At 37.1% G+C, this 27151-nt stretch overlaps 1 protein-coding gene across 5 annotated transcripts in view; it reads left to right on the top strand.

The window, feature by feature from the left end:
- Positions 1-1592: 1592 nt before the first annotated feature.
- apba1a (amyloid beta (A4) precursor protein-binding, family A, member 1a) overlaps positions 1593-27151 on the top strand; it is an 82562-nt gene continuing 57003 nt past the window's right edge. For 2 of the 5 annotated variants that reach the window (XM_051109317.1, XM_051109313.1), the window contains exon 1: positions 1593-1705. The gene's annotated coding sequence lies outside the window, so the exon portion shown is untranslated. Of the gene's footprint in view, positions 1706-5624; positions 6021-11996; positions 12064-16227; positions 16441-27151 lie in introns of those variants that run through there. The other 3 variants (XM_051109315.1, XM_051109314.1, XM_051109316.1) reach the window with 3 other exon arrangements.

The following is a 27151-nucleotide window of genomic DNA, read 5'->3' as shown; positions in this document are numbered from 1 at the left end:
ACCCTGACTTTTTATTCCTGTGTTGAGCTGCAGCAGCAAAATTGCCAGATGTCTGTCACCGTATTCTGAAAGGTTCCCCTCAAGAATAAAGCCATGTTTTCCTCCACACCATTCCTCTATATAACACAATGTTTAGCAACTGACAGGGTTTAATCATTTTTCCCTCTTTATATGTACAGGTGTGTGCACAGATGCTTGTTTTAGATCCTTACACCTGCTGTTAAACAAACTTCCTAATAGAGTCTTATATGGAAGAATAGTCTAAAACTGGAAATGCCTTTGTGTTTTGTCACTCTGACCTGTATTTATCTTTTTGCATGTACGTGTGTACTATTGTATTGGGATCAAGGTCGCATTGTCATTGTACTTGGTTACATTTTATTATGATTTTTTGATTTCATAAACCATACATGCAGCGACAGAGACACACCACATTTTCGGCTCCCTAAACATTTAACAATTACCTCTTTGTAATACTATAAGTGGTTTTAAAATGTATTGCCTACTAACTTAAACCTTTAATAGACAGTCTTACCAGTTACGTTGTTGAAAACGTACAATATTTATGTCTTTATATCTGTTCAGGGCTTCCCGTTTCACTTTATTCTCTTTCTAAGCAGTTCATAAATAGTCCTACATTACCTTAGAGGTTTAATAGAGGTGTACCGTAATATGAATTACACTGAGGAAGCACACAGTATTTCTGGTTATGTCAGTTTTCATTGTAATGTCAGTTTCTGTGTGAATACCAAAAGTTTAACAGCAGTTACACTGTAAAGCATAAACCGATTTTAAATGACTAGTACATCTATGCAGAAGCTTGTCAGAGTTCATTTAGCTTAAGAAAGAACAAATGTAGCCTAAGATTTTGTATTTTCCTCATGTATTGTCTGATAAGCTGATAAGGTACTGTAGGTTTTTACAGCCACAATAATCGGCATTTATAGCATCTCATCCATTATGTATTTTATATTTATTTGTATTAAAAACTGTATTGACAGTAGTTGTTTTGTCAGTTGCCTACCACATTAAATAAAGCTACTCTAAAAAGGTCCATCTCACATTTTTATTTCCTATTATTTTGCATTCATGACCGTTTTGTTAAGTTATTTATTTTAGATCATGTCATACGTGTGCATATGGTAAACAAAGACCTTGTAACATAACATTTACAAATTTAGGTCAAAGCATTACTCTTCAATATCACATGATCCTTCAGAAATTCTATGCATAATTCTATTTGATGCTGAGGAAACTTGCTGACCCCAGACTTTTGAATGATAGTATAATTTAACAGCAATAAGAAGTTGAAAAAAGTATCAGTAAGCCAACTATTGCTTGCTTCCTCTTTTTTTCTGCATGTATAGCATTCTTTAGTCGGAGGGCTGGACATTCATTTCATGCCACTGAAAGGGATTTTATACAGATTTAATTCTTTAAGTCATTTTTAACTATGAACTTAAAGCGCTACATGTGAACGTGCAGCATGACACGAATGCGTACAATACCTCTCGATGTTTGGCCGAGAGCTGCAGCTCGTTCATTGAGAAATTAGGCAGCGTTCGGTGGTGTTTGATTAGCAGGTCTCTAATGGGAGGAGTCGGGCTTGCCCACAGACTGACTGAAAGGCAGGCGATGAAGATGGTGGATCCAGACACACATCGGGTGGACCGTTAGCTCGCTGGAAACTGCAGTAAACGAACAGGTGAGAGATATGACACGAGTTCATTTTACGCGCGATGTATTTTAATCACCGTTTGTCTCTGAAGCTGGTTTGTTAAGTACAACGAGAACGTTGTAATGAAAAAAAATCATTGTATTTCAATGAGACTCATTCAGTGATGAGGGTCGTTCATAGTGACTGAACGCTGTGATGTCGCTTTTCCTGTCGATGACAGGCTGAACGCTGTTTGTTTACACTAGAAAAGAGCGACGATGTTTTGTTAGTGTGGAAAGCACTTTATTAAACGTACAATACAAAAGAAATGTGACGGCCTAAACTGTTTAGTAACTATACACTAGTTATCCAATACGAAATCAAAGCAGTTTGCAGTGAAAACGTTCTCATCCTCATTAACGGAGAGAAAAAATCAGCTAATTCAGTTTCTAACTTACGATTTTGCAATTGAGATTGGCTGTAATTCTGATGGCTAGAATAACAGTGACTTGAATGCGCTTCTCCAAAAAGATTTGTATTTTCCTGGTTATGGTTACACCAGTAGGTGGCAACAAGTGAGTGTGGTATTAGTGAATGACTAAATTCTTCACTCAGTCCATTCGTTTCAAAACACCTGCTGCCTCTGGAGGCAGCATAAGGAGATGGGAAGGCCACAAGGCACATCCGAATCTAGTCACAGGGATAGCCGCAGGCTGGTGTGCCAAAAGGAGGCGTTCTGAAAGGTGGATCAGCACAACAGACCCCCAACCCAGTCCTAACCCTGCCACCACACCCTGACAGACAGCTTTGGCGTCCTTTCTCCACACCCCCTACCTTTTGCCACACCCATTGCTCCATCCTGCACTCAGTGTTGCTAAGTCTGTGGTTTTCCTGTGGAACTGGGCTTTTTTAACACTTGCCGTTGTTTTAAATGTCCGTGGGTTGAAGCGACCTCAGTAACGTGATATATTGCCCCTGGAATTAGAATTTTACCAGGGGATCCCTAACAAAAAACATGTATTTTACCACCCGGACCGTGATTTTTTTAACGGGGCTAGTCTTGAGTAGGAATTGGCTGGGATTTGTTGTGAAAACCTGGCAACCCTGTCTGCAGTTATCCCTACATCCCTATCCCTATGTTGTGAAACATTCTTTCTAATTAGATACCTTCGTCTGGGGTGTATTTCCCAAAAGCAACTACGGTCACAAGTTCCGGTGTTACCGATAGACAGGGTTGCCAGGTTTTCACAACAAAGCCCGCCCAATTGCTACTCAAAACTAGCCCAATTGTGTTTTGGTGGGGGTCCCCCTGTAAAAATCACGTTCTGGGGGTGGTAACATATGCGCTTTTTAAAAATTCATTTTTTAAAATATCACATTATTGGGGTCGCTTAAACCCACTAACATAAAAAACAACCCGCGGAAGCAGTGTTAAAGTAGCCCAATTCTGCGGGAAAACTGGGGACTTTGCAACACTGCCAATAGTGTGAAATAGTGTGCCAAATTCCAATAGTGGAAATGTTCGTATTTGTTTACAAAAAAACCTACAGAGAACATGCCTTATGTTGGTTCCCAAAAATAACCAGATGAGAACCATATGCTAACATTAAGGGAACATTCTGTGTTCTGTGCTGGGATGTCAACTTCGGTTCAGTCAGCCATCCGTACCTCTTTAATGAACATGTTTTTTTGTTTTTTTTTATTTACAAAGGAGATGATTCGTTTTTTAAACTTAATACCAACTTTTGTTTAGTGTATGAGCATGTTTGTTCAATATATAATGCATCACATGCTTCAAAATAATGGAACAAATATAGCAAAACATTCACAGTAGCACCATATTTACATTTTGACAGGAAAAAAACGAGGCTGTGAGGGAAACAAGTGCAGTGCTTTCATGGTAGTTTAGCAACATACCGATTGTTCAGCTGAAAATTTTTACATCTCCATCATGTGCATTCAGATGGAGTGGCATTTAATACACAGAGCTATAGTTCGCTGACAAGCTACGTAATATCGTGTTCATAATCAAATGCGATTTATCTGTGATTATGAACGTGATATTGCGTAGCTTGTCAGTGATCTACAGCTCTGTGCACTAATACTGCTCCATCTAAATGCACGTGATGGAGATCTGCCATCAGTGGTTCAATCTGAATTTTATGAAGCGACGAGAATACTTTTTGTACGCAAAGAAAACAAAAATAATGACTTTATTCAACAACTCGTCTTATCTGCGTCACCGTAGCGTAATTTTGTAGCAAATCCACTGGACGCAAACTGCGTACGCTGTTCTGTGTCAGCTGCACCACACGGTGACACAGATGAAATGTTGAATAAAGTTGTTATTTTTATTTTCTTTGCATACAAAAAGTATTTCCGTTGCTTCATAAAATTCAGATTGAACCACTGATGTGAGATGGACTATTTTGAAACATGTGAAACATTCTTTCTAATTAGATACCTTCATCTGGGGTGTATTTCCCAAAAGCAATATGTTCACAAGTTCCAGTTTTACCGATAGACAGGGTTGCCAGGTCGCTTAAACCCACTAACATATAAAACAACCCGCAGCATCTTACCGTGTGGTGCAGCTGACGCAGAACAGCGTACGCAGTTTGCGTCCAGTGGATTTGCTACAAAATTACACTACGGAGACGCAGATAAGATGAGTTATTTTGACGATGCAGCATCTGGTGGGTTGGAAGTGTTGCAAAGTCCGGCAAAGTCTTGGCAGTGTTGCAAAGTCCGCAGTTTTCCTGCAGAACTGGGCTGCTTTAACACTGTTGCTGCGGGTTGTTTTATATGTTAGTGGGTTTAAGTGACCCCAATAACGTGATATTTTAAAAACAAATAAAGAAAAAACGCATATGTTACCACCCCCAGAACGTGATTTTTACAGGGGGACCCTGTGGCTAGTTTTGAATAGCAATTGGGCGAGTTTTGTTCTGAAAACCTGGCAACCCTGTCTATCGGTAAAACTTGTGAACATATTGCTTTTGGGAAATACACCCCAGATGAAGGTATCTAATTACAAAAAGGTTGTTTCACATGTTTCAAAATAGTCCATCTCACATCAGTGGTTCAATCTGAATTTTATGAAGCAACGGGAATACTTTTTGTATGCAAAGAAAATAAAAATAACTTTATTCAACATTTCATCTCATCTGTGTCACCGTGTGGTGCAGCTGACACAGAACAGCGTACACAGTTTGCGTCCAGTGGATTTGCTACAAAATTACACTACGGAGACGCAGATAAGACGAGTTATTTTGACGATGTCTTTCATACTTTTCTGGGTCTTGACAGTGGTATTTACTTGGCAGTCAGAAACCTCCCGGTTTTCATCCAAAATATCTTAAATTGTGTTCCGAAGATGAACAAAGATTTTACGAGTTTGGAACGACATGGGGTTAAGTGATTAATGACAAAATTGTCATTTTGGGGTGGAGTAACCCTTTAAAGAGATTTTCTAAATGTCTATTTCACATCTGAAATGTCATATAGACCTAACGGAGATGAGAAAACACTCAAAAATAGCTCTTATAAATGTAATGCAGATGTCAAATAGACGTCTTCATGATGTATGTGTGCAAGAAACAGAATGTTGTTTGTTTGTCTGTTTTTTGTGAATTAATCAGATTTTTCTGTTGATCTGAATATGTCAGGTTCACATCGTTGAGATCGAGTTCGATTTTGAGGTGTTTACATGAAGCCTATTGAGTCCGGTTAAGCCATCAATCCGACTATAAACGGATTACTGTATTTTAGCACATGTAAACATAGCTAGTGAATTCACTTAAGACATTTAAAACACCGTTTACGAATGGCACACCACTAATTAAGGGTGTGTTTATGTAGGAGGAGTGTGAAAATGAATCAGCCTCACTTTAAAGCTGCTGGACACAGATTTCACGTAATCTCCGTTACGGATGTCGAAGTGCCACAACTGATGACTCACTGTAGTCTCTCTCTCTGTATCGCCGTGATTGTAAACGCACTCCCTTCTATCTCTGTGGTCCACAGAGGTTCGGCGTTTTGCAAAATAGTGCTCTGCTGTTGAATGGCGTGCTCGGAATACGCTTGCGCTGTAGGCATTACCAACCTGCTTTCCTGCCAAATACATGCCCTAGATGCAGACTCACTGCGCGGCGTCGGATGCTGTGCAGGTGGGAGAGCAAAACACTCGCGTGAAAACTGACTGAGAAGAAGGCGAAATGACAAGAACAGGTCTTGCAGTTGGTTGATAAAGAAAAGCCTTCGTTAGACCTCGCTGCGCATATTCTTACATTACAAGCCACATCCATCCGCAATATCACACCTTTACTTCCTCCGAGTGATGCTGCTGCTGCTGTCTATGCAGGTAGGGCTGCGAAAACACGCAGTTTACGCATTGCATTGATGTTTTGATTGGTAGACAGTATTTTCAACTCAACTTTTAAAATGCTGGTGTTTTATGCGTTGTTATGACAGGTTAATTTACTTTTAAGACCTTTAAGGAAAAATGTCGTGGTTTATGTCGCAGTACGCTGGTTTTAAGGACGACAGTGATCCAGGGAGTAGGTAAGAGTAACGACCCGCCCTTTGCAAATAAATAATAGCGAATTGGGCAGAAAGTCATTAAGTGTTGCTCAGTGACAAATGTATGTTTAATGCTTCGTTTTGAAGAGCTCTGCATATGGGAGTGTTCTCAGAAGACTCTTAAAGCCTTCTCACGTATCAAGCCATGACTGAGCAAATAACAGCAATAACATCAGAGAGGGGATCTGACATCTGTGCATTAGCATTAGTGCCTTAAACAAGTAAAAAAAATATATATATATATATATATATGATTTTCTGTTAGATTGTGTTCTGGACAGTTACATTCGCTGAGCACTGCTCTACTGGGGTATTTACACTTGCAAAAAAAAAAAAAAATGTATTTTTTTTAATTTATTTTTTTTGTGGACATGGTACTATGGTGCTGTCAGATCATGGTCATCTTGACAGCATCTTGGAGTATTATTATCACATATCAAAACAAAAATGGTACTCTAATGTTTACTGTAATGTTTTGTAATGGACAAGTACCATGACATGTCAATATTTCAGTGAACACTTAAATACTGTCATATATATATCAAAGTATGATGTTACTACCACAGTACTTCTGATATTTTTGATACCTGGCACACATTACCAGGTATTTAAAACAGAATTCTTCCTGTATTTCCAGAATTGCTAATGTATTTCCATGCACCATGTGAGTAGTCAAATCACATTTTATATAGCGCTTTATACAATACAAATTGTTTCAAAGCAGCTTCATGATAATAAACCTGGAAATAACAAAGTTAATGTTGCAAAATTAAAATTTAGTCCAATAACAGAACTTCAAAAACGGCTCTGCAGAAGACAGCAGTCCCATTATACAGCCTAGTTCAGTTAAGGTTTTTTTCTCATCTGATAGTGTCAGTACAGTCAGACTGATAATATTTTATGAATATTAATTGTCTTTTAAACCCCAACTTAGAAAGGCAAAGGCGACAGAGGCAAGGAACCAAAACTCAATCAGGTGACAGTATTGAGAGAAACAAGGCTCAGTCAGGGGACCAGTTCTCTTATGGCCTAAAAGAATGAACATACACTCCTAAAAATAAATCTTTATTGGGATCGGTGGTTCCATAAAGAAACTGTAACATCCCTAGAACTTTACCATTGCACAAAAGGTCTTTTATAGTGGAAAGTGTGTTTTTAGATTACTAACATGTTCTTTTAAAAACTGTTTGCTGGAAGGTTATTTGGGGAAAACATAATGTTTCTTATGGCATCGCTGTGAAAACCCCTATTTTCTTATTTTCTTTTTACAAGTGTTAAGACGTTTTTCAAGGGCCCCGCAGTTGTTATTGCTAATCTGAATCCAATCAAATACTGCAGGCTGCAGTATTTTTTACAGATTTGCACATTACAAATTCATTACTCATGATTGTAGATTGTTATAGGTATTGATTATTGCATATATGCGTATAGATTTAGATTTTTAAACATACATATTCACAGCAAACTGCTCTGTAAGCAGAATTAGAATTTCACTTGATTGCACAGCTAAATTAGAATCAATAAATTGATCTGGAAAATGGGTAAATGGATAAAAAGTGCAATTATCATTTATCTCAGCTAAAGACAGTGTCTCAGAATAAATAAAAGCATGTGTGACCACTAAACCAGTCTTAGGCAGCACGTGTATATTTGTAGCAATTAGCCAAAAATACATTGTATGGGTCAAAATTATAGATTTGTCTTTTATGCCAAAAATCATTAGGATATTAAGTAAAGATCATGTTCCATGACGATATTTTGTAAATTTCCTACTGTAAACATATTAAAACTTACTTTTTGATTCGTAATATGCATTGCTAAGAACTTCATTTGGACAACTTTAACAGCAATTTTCTCAGTATTATTTATTTTATTGCACCCTCAGATTTCAGAGTTTCAAACAGTGGAAAGCTTATTGACCCTTATGACTGTTTTTGTGGTCCAAGGTGACATATATAGAAAGAAAGGATATATGCTGTTTTGATGAAGTACTTTAGAGGAATAACAGACTGCTGCATACATTGATTCAGCAGCACTGTTAAAATTCAGAAATGCAACATGCATGTTTTTTGTAGCCAGAATCGAAGGAAGGGTGTGGCTAATTTCTTAACTTCAAGCTATAAAGCAATTGTGACAGGACTGTTACAAATGGCTAAGTAGATATGTAGTGGAGATGTCATGTTTTCTTTTTCATAGTCATGTTTGCTTGTCAATGTGCCTCATCAGTGTATATCTGCATACTGTCGTGCAGTAAGATGCTTAGTAACTAAAGCTCATGGTGACTGTTTTTAGAAGACAGACATTTTAGAGGTTATTTGCCATAGACCCATCCAAGCACACATGGATATTTGTCACCAAGCAGAGAGAGAAGAGATCAAAGGTGATCCTAAACTGAATTTCCCTAGAGACACTCGCTGACTTTTTTTCCTAGTATTTTTCTGGCTGTTGCTGGCCATGTTTTTAAATAAGCTCTTGTTTGTGAGCTAAGTGAAGCCTCCGGGTCCCAGTTGTAGGTCTTTCTAGGCAAATGAGTGGAGAAGCTGAAATGGGAAATGTCCCTCCCAGAAGGGCTCTTTGACCTGCAGTATTATGGGTTTACTCTGATTACTGCTCTCTCTGTATGGACATCACGCTCTTTCTAGTCAGCGTCCTCTATACAGATTTATAAGGGAATATAGGACAGTGTTTTTACACGCAATCATCGAGGTTAAATTCAAGCTATTTGTTGTGTGAAAAAGATTAAAATTGAAATAAAGAAAAAGGGAAAAAATGGTGCACTACCATTCAATAGTCTGGGGTATTTTTTATTTATTTATTAATACTTTTATTCAGTAATTTGCATCATATTGGTGACAGTGAAGATATGTATAATGTAAAAAAAATATTTTTTACATTAATGTAAAAAAAGATATTTCACATTATTATGGTTTTAACTGTTTGTTTTTTTTTTTTTAATTAAAGAAATGCTTGGTGAGCATGAGAGACTTTCTGTCAAAGACATTACAATCTGACCCCAAGCTTTTGAATGATAGTTTATGGGGATGTATTTTTCTACACTAGATATATATATCTCTTAATAGTCTTTTTTTAAAGATGACCTATTTTGCCCCTTTTTACAAAATGTGAAATAAGTTTATGTAAAGTTTTAGCTCAAAATACCCGACAAAGCTGACGCACCATTTTTGTGTTTGTCCCTTTAAATGCAAATGAGCTGGTGCTCCCAGCCCGCTTTTTAGAAGACGGCGGAGCTTCAAGAGCCTGCAAAACCATAACAAGACAATCTCACACGCTGAACAAGTCAGAAACATACTCGGTCTGAAAGTCAATCATCAGATTGTACTGTGCATAATTAATGCGCGTTTATGAATTACACAGACGTGATAAAAATAACGACATTGCTGGTCTCATAGTGCCTTTGCGTGCTATCAAACTTTATAAGTCCCACTTGTGATGATGAGCTTGACAAATTCAAGCCGTAGACTTCACATTGCTTTCATATGCAATTTTTAACTACCACATTCCCATTCCAATTCCATACAGGTAACACGTGAAGGCAGCATCAATGAAAACAGACAGAAACAATGGTCGCTTCAGCAACATTAGCTTTACCGAGTGTGAAGACGCTTTTCCGGAAAGCTTTGTTTGGAGCTGACGTTCACGCACAAAGCGCTGGTATTGATCCCTAAACATATAGGGGACTTTACTGATTTTTTTCCAGGACATTTCCATCCAAAATTAAATTTAACCACAGTGTCCTCAGAGGCTCAGAGAGAGGGAGTCTGTGGAGACTCTTGTGTCCGTTGGTGCATCCCAAAACACAACACTTGCAATGCCTTTTTGCCGCTGACGTTGTATATCCAGCAGCTACAGTGAGAAATTAGTAACGGTGTACTGCTGCTTCTCATTCAGGGCTGTGTCTATGCTAAGTGGGCGGGGTTTCTCCCCACGATAATGTCAACATAGGGAGAAATCTAGAATCGCATGTTCAGAGAGGCTGTTCATGATTTATTGAGATTATAAAAAAACAAGTGGGTGGATTTTTACCATTATAGGATGGTTGTTTTCACACACTGTGGCCACACAACTGTGTTCAAACATCTTATAAAAGTGATTTTTGCATAATAGGTCCCCTTTAAAATATATTATTAAATCATTCACATATTCATTCAAGTAATGAATAGCACATTTTGTGCAGTCAGGTTGTTTAGTGAGATAAAGCAAATTCTCTTGCCTGTTTTTAAACTGTATATTTAAAGAGCTGAGGATCTCCTGGGATGTAGCCAGCTCCAGGGTTTGCGACTGTATTAATTTTTAAGCAGCGTGTGTTGAGTTTTGTTTGGTGGCTTCATATGAAATCTTGAAAGTGAAACAGCTGCACTTCACCAATACTGGGAGTCCGATGTGGCCTTGGGCCAGTTTTCCTCATGTATTATTTGTCTTGTGTGGCCTTTCAAGTCAGCAAATTTCTGTCACTGCATTCAGAGAAATGATTAAACTGCTTTCACGCTCTGTTTTTTGACTTAGTCAAAGATTTTTTCATCAGTATTCTCAGAGCCAATACAGAGGAACACTACTCCATAGTAGCATCTGAATTGCTTTAAGCAAATGCAATCTGAATATCTACAAGGACAGAATGATGACTTTGGTTGTGATGAAGATCCCAAAGCATGGAAGGGTTATTTTATCCATTCATTTCCATCTTTCAAAGAAGCTGTAGACCACAGTTTTGTTCATTCAAACCATGTCAACATGCACACCTTCATTACCAGAGGTCAGGTCATTATGTAAACACAGTGAATGTTTTCAAACACCTTTTACTCTAGTAATATTATCAATAGCCATATTCAGACCATTACTGACAGGAGTTTAATGATGTCTATTCATTTACATGGTAGCATTGAAAGTGACTGAGTGAATTATAGGCGTGCAGAAAAATTACAACTAATTAAGTGCTTTGACGTGATTTAAATGTCAGTGTAAAAGTAGGTTAGCTGATACTTTAATATGCAGAGCAGTGGACAGACTGACATAAAGGAAGATGAAATTGCCCTTTGCAGATGATGGGAGATCTTAGTTTTTTAACATTTAAAAGGACGTTTGACCAAAAACGTAATGTTGAGCGTGCAGGAACCAATGAGGTTTGATGTTATTTGATGTTTAAGGTTTGTTTTTCCATATTTGACGTAGCCTGATAATCGATTTTACCATTTCTTTTCCTGGTATTTGAGCATTTTTACTAAAACTAAGTTTAAAACAAAGCAGAAATAAAACAAAATAAGAAAAAAATATATTTTTTGAATATCAGGAATTTGACATATAAACACAATAAATACATAAAAAACAATCAAAATCAGGTAGTCTGTGTATGAGCATATTGCCAAGTATTTCATCTGTGAGTAAATAAAAGCTTATAGGAGACCTATTGTGAACCTTTTTACAATATGTAATATAAGTCTCAGGTATTCCCAGAATGTGTCTGTGAAGTTTCAGCTCAAAATACTCCACAGATCATTTATTATATTGTTTTGAAAATACTAATTTTGATAGGAAGCAGAAATACACTGTTTTTATTTGTGCATGTCTCTTTAAATGCAAATTAGCTGCTGTTCCCTGCCCCCTTTTCCAGAATAGGGCTGTGCCTTTACAGCTCGTACATCAGATACTCTGACAAAAGATCATCTGTTTGGTTTTGATTATCACATCTGTTGCGCTGAAATCACACATTTTAAAGCCATATTACTTTAAACTTCTGATATAGGGTTTTCTGAGCGCACACATCCAAAGAACACAGTGTCACGGCAAGGAAAGCAGCTGTCACACGGCATGTGAGTACTAAACTAAGTTCTCTTTCATGTCTTATTATGCTTAAGTTGTCAAAGGCACACAAATTTATGTTATGTTAAAAAAAAACACAAGTTACAAAAACAGTCAGTTATGTCTGTGAAGGTAAACAGCTGAGAAAGAAATCGCATGTTTATATTAGATTGCTGTGGCAGCAGTGTAATATACAGTAAATAAATCAATAAATCCACTGCTGTCTTGTCTCCTCCTGGGACTGTAAATAGTCTTCTGTGCTCGTCTGTGCAGCCAAAGACAGAACAGTTAGCATGCTTTGCTCGAACACCATACACCGTTGTCGCTTGCGAAAACAAAATGGTGGTGTTGTGGAGATGTGGAGATTAAGGGGTGGTAATATTATAATAAGATCCTCTTCCTACATCACAGGCGGAGCCAAATCTGAGCAGCTTGTTTTTTTACATGCTTGCAGAAAAAAGCTTACCTTAACAGGCTTACCACGTTTTTTGGGTTGGTAAATGCACCAGAGACCCTATTATAGCACTTAAACAAAACAAATAAAGTGCTTTAAAAGTCAGATTTTCATGATATGTCCCTCTTAAATTTTTTTTAAAGATTTTTTCACTATACAAAGTGAACTTGTCACTTAAAATATAGACTTACAATTAGTGATGCAAGATATTGGATTTTTGCAGATATCCAATATGTCGATATGCCAGTATTTTTCATCTCATTTTGACCATTGCTGATTTTTTTTTTTTTTTTGTTCACCCAAAAATGAAAATTAGCCCATTATTTACTCACCCTCCAGGCATCCTAGGTGTATATGACTTTCTTCTGGCCTCCTGCAGCGAATGGATGTGCTTGTGTAAGAAAAATATCCAATAAATTAAAACGTAATAATCACTTTAATCTAGCTTGCATCAACTGGTCGTACACAGAAGCCGCTCCGGGCGGATGATGTAGGATGTATGTGTTGCGCATGTGCCGGTGACTCTCGCAAAAAACATTGTTTGTTTACAGGAGCAAAAGAGGCAAAGTTTCCTTACTTTACCAAAGGAAAACCAGTCTCCTCTTGGCTTACATTGAAATCGACATTTTTTCTTTACAAATCCTTATTTTGTACTTCTAATTCTTGACTGTTGTTTTGTTTTGGTCTCTCCATGGCGCGTTTGCGTTCATCACTTCTCACCGCTGCATGCGCAACGCCAACGTCCTCTCGCAGAAATTATACGACCGCCTTCTATCGTACCACACACAGGACCGAACTGATTTCTCTTTTGCAGTTTTTAATAACTAGGTGGCACTGATATATCTGCCAGAAAAAATAAACACACTATGGATTGATCTCAGCCAGTTGACCATGTAAGTGAACCACCGCTCTGCACATTTTGTGTGTATCTCAGATGTCTGTTCTATTCAAAAGTAAGTGCCCTGCGAACTTGAAATATTCCTTATTCCAGTTCGAAGACAGCTTATATGTTCCATTCATTGAACATTAAAGTGTGCAAGACATGAATTTATATTATGTCACACTGGTCTAGTAAGTTTTGTCTGTGTGTGAAGACGATGCAGGCAGTGGCCTAGTGCAAATCCGTGTATGAATATTCTTAAGTAAAGTAAACTTCAACTGATTTCCCCTGCTCAGGAAGTAGGGAGCAATGAACATTGTGTAGGGACCATGTCAATCAGAACACAGTTCTGTCATGGAGCTCTCTTTGAACTAGCTGGTTATCTGAATCACATTAAATATGCAGAGATGCATGCAATATAGGCAGAGCGATGTTACGTGAGGTCTGGAATTGAGAAACACTGATGTATTTGATCATATCATCATATCAGCCTAATTTCATTAAGGGATAAAATGCATTATATTGTGAAAGCACTACACCAAATAAGTTTTACTAAACTTAAATTGAACAAATACACGATTTCTTACAAAGAGCTTCTTAACAGTAAATTAGATGAGTTGCTTTATGAACAAGGACAGTGATCGCAACAAGCCATATCACAAATTAAATCACATTTCCATACGTGTTATTCTTCGCGTAAACACTTACAGATTCAAGTGTATCGGAAATTATGAATCTGTAATAAATAATAAATACAAACAACAAAGCCAGATTTTGAAGTTGTTTATTTTCATTGAGCTGCTTTCGCCATTGTGTTGTTTCAAGCTGAAAAGCATAAAATTGCGCTTCATTTTAGATCCGTTCTCCACTGTCATGACAGCAGATTTGGCAGTTCATGTCACAGCAAGCGTTCTCCATTCTAATGTATTTTTAAATGTACAATATAAAATTTAAAGGGGTCATCGGATGCCCATTTTCCACAAGTTGATATGAATCTTTAGGGTCTTAATGAAAAGTCTATAACAAGCTTTGGTTAAAATTTCTCAGTGGTAGTGTAAAAAACTCCTTTTTACCTTGCCAAAATCAGCTCTGCAAAAATCATCCTGTTCTGGTTGAGGTTGCTTTAAATGTTAATGAGCTCTGCTTGCCCCACCCCTCTCTTCTCTCTGTGGAGTGACGAGCCTGTTTACTTTAGCCGCATTTAGCTGCTAAATGTGCTAACTAGCACATTATTAGGAAAGGCCATCGCGAAGATTCATAAAGAAACCTTACTCACTTCTGCTGTAAGTGAAGCTGGATGACGAATGATTTGCGCGAACATAGACGGATATATGTAGATCGGGAGGCGCATTCCCTTCACAAACAAATGCATCTTCAGTGGCTCAGATGTTGGGAGTAATGACGATCACTATGTTCATTATTACATCCAACAACACAACACCTCAATTGCTCAATCGTAGATATTCTTATCTAACTTACATCCGTGCTCCGGCTTCAAAACAGTGGAGGCTGGACTGTTACAGCTGATTTAAGGCAGGTCTGAGGTAAGACGCTCATGTCAATCAATTATTGTGGGAGCGGCCTCTGTGGGTGTGACGCCACAACGACAGGCATCTGAGAATGGCTCGATTTGAAAAAGGGGATATTATTTTTAGAGATTAATTAAAAACCACTGCATGGATTTTTATCATTATAGGGTAGATTTGTACATACACTGCCAACACACATTAATGTTCAAACAACATGTAAAAGTGAACTTTGCATCCGATGACCCCTTTAACATCTACCTCCACTATAAGTCCCCAAAAGTCCCAGAATGCCGTGCATTGCTGACGTCACGTTCCCATCACACACTGAAGGCTTCATTCTGTATGTGCATTCACAGATTAAATGCAGCAATCCAAAACAGTGAATCTAATCATCATTCAGGCACACTGCTGATGTGAACTAATCGCTAGCACACCCTGAACTGAACTGAGTTGACGTATTCCTCTTATTGGCAAGACATATCGGCATCATTTTTCATATCGGGTCGAAGCCGATATTTACATTTAAAGCCATTATCGGCCGAGTATGATATCGGTGTGATAATATTGTGCATCCCTACTTACAATGCCTGTTAAGTTATTTAATTTCACATTACTTTTGTCCTTTTTGGAACTTGAAAGCTTGTTAATACGTTGTTAAAAATATCATCTTTTATGTTTCACAGAAGAAAGAAAGTCATAAAGGTTTGAAACGACATGAGGATGAGCAAATGATGACAGAATTTTCATTTTCAGGTGAACTATCCCTTTAACTAAGTTCAAAGAGCAAGAAAGATTCAGACCTGAATAACTAGTCTGTTTACTCTAGACAGTCGTATGCTAATGACCTAGATGGAAGTTTTCAGTTTTCCGTCTTGTGATTACTTTAATTGCAAGAGATAAAAGCTTTCTTTTATCAAGGCAAAACATTCTTTACACTTGTTTTGCACCATCTGGCAGTGGTTTGTTTGTTCCCTTTGTTGTTTATCAAGGAGTCATTAACTTATGGAGGCTGCTGTAAAAGAGGTTTGGCCATAATTAGATTCAAATTTACTTGCATAGAATTATAATGAATGTTCTATATGGCACTGCAGCAAAATTAATACAAAGAGCCAGATTGAAAGAGTCTGTGCTTAATTATAGGCTGATTTAACAATCCAGACTTGTTCTTTAAGCCTGGCAAAATTTTTAGAAGTTATAATTAATTTTTAGGAATCTGCAGGAAGGAATGACTAGGTCATGTTTCTAGTATGAATACATTTTAATAGACATAATCCTCTGAGCTGTGATGCTAAAGCAAAGCTGACAGAATGTTAATACAGGGACAACTGACAACACAGACTTTAACTGACCGTGCATAATAGGCTTTTCTAAATGACTTCATTAATAATCATTAATATCACAACCTCCTATAATTTCAGCAAAGCTGGTTTTGTGATGTTGATTTCGTTTGGATTTTGTTTCTAGCAGTCAGGGGACATCAGTTTATCTTGGGATCCCAAACAGGACATGTGATAAACTCTATGGGGTAAGTTGTCACAATGGGAGCCTTGATACTGGTTTTTACTAAATAAGTAAGTTTCTGTGGGTCTTAAAATATGTTTATTCACCCTTCCACAAATGATGGCCTTAAATCAGAGCAGAAAGTCTTAAATTTATAAAAATCATGGCTTTAAATGTTGAATCACATTGTAAAAAATGTAGGGCTGTCAAATGATTAATCGCGATTTGCCTAATATATGTGTGTGTGCTGTGTGTAATTATTATGTATATATAAATACAAACACATGTATATATTTAAGAAATATTTACAAGTGTATGTATTTATTATATTTTTTATATAATTTATATTACATATAAATAAAAATATGTTGTGCATAAAATATTTGTCATTTAACATAAATATATACATTAATTTGTGTATATTATATAATAAGTACACACATATATTCGGCAACTCATACTTTTATTTTGTATGTGATTAATCGCGATTAATCTTTTGACAGTGATAAAAATTAATTTCTTTCTCTGTATTTTTGTTTTCGAATACAAATAACAAAACATCCTGAAATTAAAGTACATTTTCTTGAGATGCAAAAATAAAAATTTATAGGTTTGAAAAATTAAACAAAGTGAAATTAATATACGTTTATAACTAGAACAAATGTCTGTAAATTGGCTACATTTCTCTTTTTTTAATCATAAACTCACTTCATCAAGACTTTGGCTTTATAATTTCAGCAAATATTATAAAATGAAACAGTTGATGAAACAAAAATGGGAAAAGTAATGTGTAGAAATATGAACGTGAATAAATTAATACAATTATTTTTACAGCCTGTGACTAATTGTTGCTCACTTGTTAACCCAAAAGGTATTACAAAAATATGATGATGTCCATATTTTGTACATATAGTGTGTATTTTTTTTTGAATGAACGTGTCTGATTTAAATTAGATCCATGGAGTCGAAATAGAAAACCACTGCGAGAAAAATCATTGTGTAATTTACTGAAATATAGACCTTCCCCATGCATATATAGTACATTATATTTATTTAATGCATTATAACTGTTTAGTCCTACTCTTGCAGTACTTGTAGACATAAAATATCTACCAATTTCATTCTCATGTAAATCTAACGCTGATTTATTTTTCTTAATTGCAGTGTTTCGACTCAACTGTTTAATTAGCTTTTGAATTTCAATATTTGATGTCTTATGCTTTGATCAGCATGTTGTACTTTATTAAAAAAGGATGCAAATGATAGATAGCGGTGAGCGAGTGATCATAAATCGTCTGACAGTGATATTATTACATTATTAGCAGTGCAGCATTCACATTGCAGATTATAAAGCTATAAGCCCTGTGGGAGGACAGGTGTCCTGGTTTATTCTAGGAAAAAAAAAATCTCTTTCTGCTTCACTTTCTCTCTCTCTGTCTCTGTCAGCTAATGGCTGATGGGGAGAGAGCAGACACTGACGATCGCTATTTATGATGTGAATGATCTATTTGCTGCTCACTTTGATTGTACATTTGGCACATTTTCTGGTTGTCATTCTCATCTCATGAGAGAATTACTCTGATGTTTGGCAAACTGATCTCTGTTTAGCCGGCTGACAGATACATTGTTGTATATGTTTTGTCCAAGACCTACAAAAGCCTTGAGATTAACAGTGTTGGATTGTATGAATTACACAAAAGATGGGGCTTTTCTTTGTTGTGATGCTGCACGGCCTCTCCAAGTTCTCACGATCCACACTTCATTGTCTCAGCGTCGAGCGTGAAGCAACGGCTAGGGTGTGTGTATCGGTTTGTGTATAAAGCCTGCTGTGTTAATTCATGAGCACTTGAAGGTCGCTCCACATGAGAGCTGCTCTGTCTGGGATTCAGAGCCCATGCTCAGTAGATTTTGGGGATGTACGGTGGTTAAACCAGCCTCTGGCAGAGATTAGCCCGGCGTAATGTAAGGCAGCTTAATGCCGAGAGCCTTGAGACGATAACCCCTGCCGTTTCTAAACAAAACAGATATGTTCTGGAGCTTCGTTCAAAGAAAATCCTGCAGAAAGACTATTTAATGTTTCAGTAATAGGTGGGCCGATGACACGTAAGAGTAAAAGAAAAGGAAAAATCTTTTAAACGTCTAGTTTAAAATGCATTCCGAGTTCTTAGAAATAGAAATGTCCATTATTTTCAAGAAACGCTTGAAGGGATAGTTCACCCAAAAATGAAAATTCTGTCATCAATTACTCACCCTCATGTCGTTCCTAAACCTTTAAGACCTTCGTTTATCTTCAGTGTTATTTTTTTTTTTCTTTAAGCACAAAAAGTATTCTCATAGCTTCAGTTACAGTTGAACCACTGACGTCTCATGGACTATTTTAGTGATGTTCTTACTACCTTTCTGGGCTTTGAAAGTGGTAGTTGCGTTGCTGTCTGTGTATGGATGGAGAGCTCTCAGATTTCATCAAAAAAATTGTGTTCCAAAGATGAACAAAAGTCTTTTTGGAACGACATGAGGGTGAGTAATCAATGACAGAATTTTCATTTTTGGATGAACTATACCTTTAAATTGAATGACTCTAAAGGTGTGTTAAAACTGATTCGGTTAGGTTAAAAAGAAAAGGTACGATTGATCTGTTAGTGCATTTCATTTGAATAAGTGTGAGCGCATGCAACCCTGAAAGGGTGGGTTTTGGTCCACTTCCAAACAAATTCTGGTTCGGTTTGACTGAAATATGAAAGCAACTCAGACCAAAGACATCTAAACGAACCAAAAACAGGAAGTGATGTCACAAGATTTGAAGCAGGATAGAATGATCAAGCATACCTGTTTTTTTTTTTTTGTTTTGTTTTTGCATACAACAAATGCATTTAGCCCAGCCAGCACACAGCATTGTTTATTTCGTAAGTTCGTAAAGTATACGTTATAAAAGCAGTCCAGTCAGGTATCTTTATGCCTTTTGTTTTGTATCTTTAGGTTTGGTGTTAAAATGACACTGTGAACACTGAACGACTCAGGATTGAATGTATTGGTAACACTTTACTTAAAGGAACACTCCACTTTTTTTGAAAATAGGCTCATTTTTCAACTCCCCTAGAGTTAAACAGTTCAGTTTTACCGTTTTCAAATCCATCCAGCCAATCTCCGGGTCTGGCGGTAGCACTTTTAGTGTAGCTTAGCATAGTTTATTGAATCTGATTAGACCGTTAGCATCTCGTTCAAAAAAGTTTCGTTATTTTTCCTATTTAAAACTTGACTCTTCTGTAGTTACAAGAATGAAAAGTTGTGATTTTCTAGGCTGATATGGCTTGGAACTATGCTCTCATTCCGGCGTAATAATCAAGGAGCTTTGCTGTCGTACCATGGGTGCAGCAGGCACAATGACATTACGCAGCAACCTGAAAATAGTCTCCCTGTGCAAGCCGGTGGTCACGTTGGTTATGATGACGGAAGTTAGCCTATTTTCAGGTGCTGCGTAATATCATTGCGCCTGCTGTACCCATGGTACGGCAGCAAAGTTCCTTGATTATTACGCCGAAATGAGAGTATAGTTCCTAGCCTAGAAAATAGCAACTTTTCATTTTCCGTGGGTCTTAGTACACGATGTAACTACAGAAGAGTCAAGTTTTAAATAGGAAAAATATTGAAACTCTTTGGTCATTTTTGAGCGAGATGCTAATGGTCTAATCGGATTCAATGATCTATGCTAAGCTATGCTAAAAGTGCTACCGCCAGACCCGGAGATCGGCTGAATGGATTCGAAAACGGTAAAACTCAACTGTTTAACTCTAGGGCAGTTGAAAAAATGAGCCTATTTTCAAAAAAAGTGGAGTGTTCCTTTAAAGCCTTTATGTATAATGCATTATAAAAGTAGTCTTAATGCATTAATTGTGCCTTGTAATGCACCTTATAATACTTTGTCTTATGAATGTAACCACAGTTAATACATTATAAAATTTATCAATTCATTCTTACACTAAGCATTTTAAATTTGGGTTACAGTTAGTTATGACAACATATAATGTATTACAATGCACATTATGAATAATTACAATGTTTTATACCCTGTAATAACCATTTATAATGCATTTTAGATGAAGGCTTTAAATAAAGTGTTACCAGTATATTTTCTTTGTTGGTTTGTTTTTTCTTTTGCACCAAAAGAACTGAGACCGAACTATTGAAAGTGTTAATAAACACTAAAAATATCATTATAATGGCTTAACTATCAAGTAAAATGTAATGACGTATTTTCTATACGGCGTGAATACATGTAAGTACTAAGTATACACATCTTAATTAAACAAATCAATTTAAAAAAAAGGCTATTATTATTTTATTGTTTCGTAAACATTGTTTAGTTTTTAAGGTTCACACCACTTGGCATTTTACAGCCTGAACTAATCTTGCCTAGTGATGAAAAGTTTTAATGATCTGCTATTTTAAGAGACTAATTGACCCTGACAAACAGTCAGAAGGATCTACAGGGTTCCTCTTTCAAATAATTTCCTGTTTGTTTGTTCATTGGACCATATGGCCTTATTGGTCGCACCACATGACTTCAAATATTTTTGGAATGTTAATAAGCAATGAAGCAGTTTTGTCCTTTTTTTCCTTTACTAAAAATGACAATGTTAATGTATTTGTTCTGGGCGAAATAGATCTGCTACACTGCTGGATTGCTGCTGCTATTGGTTATTGCTGTTGTTGCTGCAAAGCAACACAAGTACAGGAATTTGCTACTGTTAATTTATATGTTGATAAGGTGTTGTGATTTAAAACATACTGCTGCTGCACAAGTAGCATATATTAAAACCTTTAGCAGATCTATACAGGTGGAGCTGGGGAGGTGGAGGGTTTCAGGGCACTGCGAACTGCTCTACTGAATACAAACCAGCTATTTAAATGTAAAGCAAGAAGCTCACTGGCTGCATATGCTACATAAACCAATCAGCTTGTGCCAAGTAGTTTAATGCTGCGAATATCATAAGTTTGTGTTAACGACCCATTAACCTGCGTCATCTAGTGTTTTATGACAGAACTTGGTGCTTGTATCCATCAGATATTTTTTATGTTATATCCCTAATAAATATGAAATGTAATTTTAATATAAAAAATAAAAGCCTGATTATTACTGAAGAGGTATATTCAAGTAATAACATGTATGAATTGAATTTTCTTATATATTTTTGAATATATATTCTATGATGAGATGTTGAGCATTGAATAGTGCAAACATTCTTCTCAAAAACACACATATTGTTCTACAGGATGAGTATGTTGATGTCATCTGTTTATTGTCGGATATTTCACGTGATAGCCCAGACTCCTGCACGAGTTGTCAGGTGATTTGTGCGCGCTGTGCTTTTAGCTTGTGGAAAGGTCATCTCTCTTCACCTGTAGCTCCAGAGGGAGTAATTACAGAGCGATGTGACCACCCACGTCTCTCTCGTCTCTCGCCTCTCTCTCCAAACACAGCGCAGAACTCATGCTCAGCTGAACCACATGGGTCCCTGCCCTTGTTTTATCGATTTTTATTCGAACAATTTTCAGATCATACCAGTAACTTCTCTCACTCTGCTGCATCTCTCTTCTGCAGAACAAATGATTACTCTGAATCTCTGTAGTATCATCTATCAAATAAATTAGCCAGATTTCTCTTATATGAAAGGGAGCTTGCATTCTTCTTCTGTTTATTTTGTGCATGCTTAAAGGAATAGTTTATCCAGAAATGAAAATTCTGTCATTACTTATTCACCCTCATAAACCAGTATGATTTTCTTTCTTCAGAACATAAATGATGTTTTCGTTTTGAACTGTTACTTTAACATCATCTGATGATACTGTTAGTGACTAATCACACATAATCTCACAAAAGTGACATAATCAGGTTGATCTAGAGTTCAGTAAAGCTACTCTGTCGCATTAAGCCCTAGAAAGCCAACAAGATAATGCAGACTGTATGCAGGCTTGTCTGAAAGGGATATGCAAGCATCAGTTTCTGTCTACTTGTGCAGTTGGGAAGAGCAGGGATAGAAAAACGGAGAAATGGCAGATATTGTTGAATATGGTTAAAGATAGCGTGTGCTCCTCCTCTCATGTTAGACAATTTGATACGGTTGAACAAGCAAGAGAAAAGAAGTCTAACTATCTGACTTTCTCTCTCTCTCTCTGCCTACTGAAAGACCTATTCATAGATAGTTTGTGTCTGAGAAGACATGCCCACGGACTGCCCACAGTGGTTCACTGACCATCTGATGCATTTTCACACAAAACTGGAAAGTACTTAATTGATCTGCTCTAATCTGATTGGCTTTTTCTACTTGCGGAAATAAGGACATGCGTTTCTTTTTTTTCAGTCCCCAAAGCTGTGTTTACTTAGCAGGTAAACTGAACATCCATTAGCAGAAATGTATGTTCTAAATTATGTCTGTAAATAGTCAGTTACTTGTAGACGATATTACAGGATGACACACGGGAGCCAGAATACAGTATTTTGTAATTTACAAACAATATATATCATTAAATGACATGGTGTTAAAGGAATATTTCACCCAAAAATAAAAATTTGCTGAAAATTCCAAACAGCTGGTAAAAACAGCACAATAATCCACAGTTAATCCACACAAATCCAGTTTGTCAGTTGACATCTTGTGAAGTGAAAAGTTGCATGTTTGTAATAAATTAATCAAGACATTTTTCAATCAAACCATTGTTTTCAGCTAAATATCCAGCAGGGTTGTAAATTAACAAGGGCTTGTGGTTAAAATGCCAGCAAAATGAACAAAAAATCCCCATTGGTTCAAAACAAAGGAGCAAAAAATGCTCCTGCACAATTAAACAAGATATTACAGCTGTCGTGATTATAATGAAATCTGAAAATAAATGAAAAGTGTCATTTCGCGGAATTAGGGGTTCAAGACAGTATCGCTGAAACTGTGTTATAATTGTTAGAATGGTCACTGATCAGCAATCTCCACCTAAAACTGATCGTGCAGACCAAACCGTAAGTTGTAGAGACTTGAAACTTGGAGGGATGGTAGTACTCACACCGCCTACAACATGACCAAGGCTTACCCTAATCAGCCTGACAGGGGCGATACAGCGATCAAAAGTACGAAATCACTCATAACCTCTAAACCGAGGATTTTTTCACATTTTTGAAAAACCTACTTTTGCTAACTAGTCCCAGGTTTTTCACCTGATCAGAACCAAACCTATGCAGAAAGATTCTCTGGAGAGTAATTAGCAATAATTATCAAAAAAAGTTAAACTTTCGACTGTCACAAAGGGACGCCAAAACGTTCAAAAGGGGCAGGGCCACTTTTAGTAAAATGCCTATAGCTTCTGAACAGCATGAGATATCTCCTCCAAACTCATAATGCTTATGTAAGAGCTCAATCTGAGGTCACATGGGAAAAAATGCCCACTTGGTGGCGCTATAAGAGGGAAAAACATTAAAATGGCTATAACTGCACAACCATTTGTCCTATAAACATGAAAATCGAGCATCTTGGTCCGAAGTGCCACAAGTATCTACAAGGAAATTTGCGTATCTCAAAAAACATGACCGTAAACAAGGGCGTAAACGATTGTACGTTGTGCGTTTTTTCGCACATATGCTCAATATTTGTATCATATGATAGAACTCTTCATTCCAGAGAGCTTTGCCTCCAGAACCACTGCTTCAATCAAATTGTTTGTTAAATGATTGAGAAGATATAAAAAAAAAAACTACTTTCACGAGTTCACCCTTACATCTAATCTGGTTAAGTAAACAGTAAGCATATTTTGGTGTGCTGTCCTGGGGGAGGGCTCCTAGCCCAGAATATGGCCCGAACCCAGAGAAGAAGTATAGGATGAGAATAGATTAAGAGTGAGGAGTTGGGGTGGAGGGGGATGCCGAAAAACAGTCGAATGACGGAGGTAAGTCGGCTGTGTGCATGTATATGACTTGTGCTTGGATGATTAGCTAGACGAGTTGCACCTGTGCCAAATTAGTTGATTATCTGATCATGCTCTTCCCAAACTTTGTTATCAAACATTATTTTGTGAACTAGTTCTAGGTTTTTCGCTCAATCTGGGAAAAAACACTGCAGTACAATTCTCTGGACTCTCTAGGCTAATATTTAAAAAATAATTTAAATTTACCCTTTGGGAAGCTATAAAGGGGTCATTTAGAAAAGAGGCCTGTCCAAATTTACCCCAAATCCTATAAAGCCTAAAGGAAAACTCAAAACCTCACAGTCTCTTCACAGACTTGCAACATAATGTCTTTTTTTATATGTGCTTAAATGCCTTAAAGCACTTGAACCCCAGTAATCGCTGTTTTGCAGCTATATTTATAGTTAGATTTGCTCACACTGCATCAGACTGCTCTTACACACTGTTTTATACAGCAGTGAGCCTTACAACCAATCAAATAAATCATTTCTGTTGAACTTAGGAGTGCATTGGCCAATCAGTGGTGCTTAGATTAGTCAGCGCTGAAAACGCTCCATTCAGAGGGGCTTAGAATTACAATGCTAACGTACAAACTTGTTAATTTGTTAACTGTACATTACCATACTATGTACAGTGAAAAATTACAAATGGTATAACACTGCCTTATATTTACTTTAAAATAGTGTCCTTTTGCTATATATAGTCTAATATCTTTCTACTGTATGTTAGACTAATTAATAGAGTATACCCTGTCTTTATATGTACTGTCTTTATTAATAGACTGTGTTGAACAATGTAGATGATCTCTCTTTACAAAGAAAGTGGTAGATTTAAAACCTTCTAGATGATGATCCTGTGGATCAAATGCTCAAGACAATCAGAATGTGGAAATACAGTCTGTTCACAAGTTGGAGAGGTGATAGTGCTCCTAGAGGAAAGACCAGCTCTCCCAAATCACAGCTCATTACAAATACTTGTGTTTATATATGTCGACAGTAGCTTTTTATCAGGAGCACATGTGGGATGGAGCCCCCTTTAGTCATACATTCAATTACCGCTGTCGACAAAATGAGAAGAAAACTGTTTCCATCTTGCATGTGTCATATTATCTTCAGGAAGATTTTTTCCTCTGGAAGCAAAACAGCCTGGTGGCTGTGTGAAGTGACAGGGCACAATTCCCAAAATCACAGCGCTGGACATGAACAGATAGTGAAAGGGAGCAGAAATGCATCCATCACTCATGCGCACGCATGCGCGCACACATGCGTCACACACCCCGGGGTAGGAGTGCTGTTAACTGGTGAATGAAAAAGGCCTGGGAGAGGCTTTCACATAACACAAATTTAACTGCCACTGTCAGCTAAGGACAGATATGATGGAGCCTGTGGCCTAGATACTGCCAGTAGCCTAGAAGAAGGACTGTATGCTGGATAAATGTGTGTGCAACGTTCAGCAGCAGAAGGGCTGGTTGAGAATACATATTTTTCATTACATATAGTCACATATTGTCACTTTTTACACCAGTGAGCATTTCTAAAGGTGGGTTTATTTTTGAAAATCGTTGTCTGTATAGACTTAAAGCATTTTAATGTTTCCACCATAATAGAGTGCTGCAGTAATGACGTATATTTGAAGTCCAAACCGTGGATAGCATTACTTTGGTTCCCTCGACAGAAATCCAATAGGTTTTTCCATTAACGTTTGGATTATTGCAGAAAATAAGCTTTGTGACCCGCAAAAGATGATGATTCTTACACGTTTTGTTCATCATGATCATCTTCACAAGTGAAAACAACTCAATAAAATAACCAAAAGCTAAATGTAGGCTATAAACAGACTGCACCGCTGTCGTATGATGACATCTTTCTTTATTTAAAGACATCTTCCCTGAAATTTTGAGTTGGAATACTTTGTAAGAGCACAATTATAAGCACAAGGAGACTGTAAAAGCCGACTTAGTGAATACATGAGTTTTTCTGTTTGGCGTAATGGCGTTTAATTTCCCTGGAAAACTCTGTAGCCCCATTTAGCCAGTTGTTAACAACTGCCATTTTCAAGACAAGTGAAGCTTTAAAAAATCTCAAGGGGGTATTACTGATGTATTTTATGTTGTAGAGCAGAATGAAACATTAAAAAATATCCAGAGCTTGTGTTCAACCGCAAACCTTGTTTCAGGCATTTAACCCATTCAGAAACCCATTGACTTCAGGATGATGAAACCTGAAATGCTAAAATGCGAACCTGTTTTTGAGGTTCAGCCTATAAATATGCGTCATCCCTTCAGAACTGTATTGTCCTAAGAAATATATAGGGGGGAGACCAGGGATGGTTGTAACACGTGGTTGGATGTCAGTTTTAACACTACCAATTTCTCAAATAAGGAACAAATTACAAATCACCTAATTCACTTCATACATTCTCAGTTTAGTCCTTATTGTACGTGTGAAGAAGTAGAGCCCTGTGGCAGACTTTAGAGGAGAAATCTAATTTTGAGGTTCAAAAAAAAGTTAAATTGTGTATTGTGTGCCTGTGTAGATATTTCTCATGCAAGTTGTTAGTGCTAATGTTTTGGCTGTTAGCTGTAAGGCGAGCTAGTTCATGGCTACAAGACTCAGGGTTAGTTGTAACATCAATGAAACATGTTATAACTTACTCCAAGCAATTTTTTGTTTATGTTTTCTTTGAATTTCGGTATGCCTAGGTTTATTATGGCCAATTGCAATGTCTGACATTAACAAATATGCTTAAACACACACACGTGCACATTATTCAGTTTTATTATCATGATGCTA

This window comes from Labeo rohita, chromosome 5 (assembly GCF_022985175.1).
Source record: "Labeo rohita strain BAU-BD-2019 chromosome 5, IGBB_LRoh.1.0, whole genome shotgun sequence".
NCBI lineage: Eukaryota > Metazoa > Chordata > Actinopteri > Cypriniformes > Cyprinidae > Labeo > Labeo rohita.
Note: the sequence above shows the minus strand (reverse complement) of the source record. Positions and strands in the feature narration are given on the sequence as shown.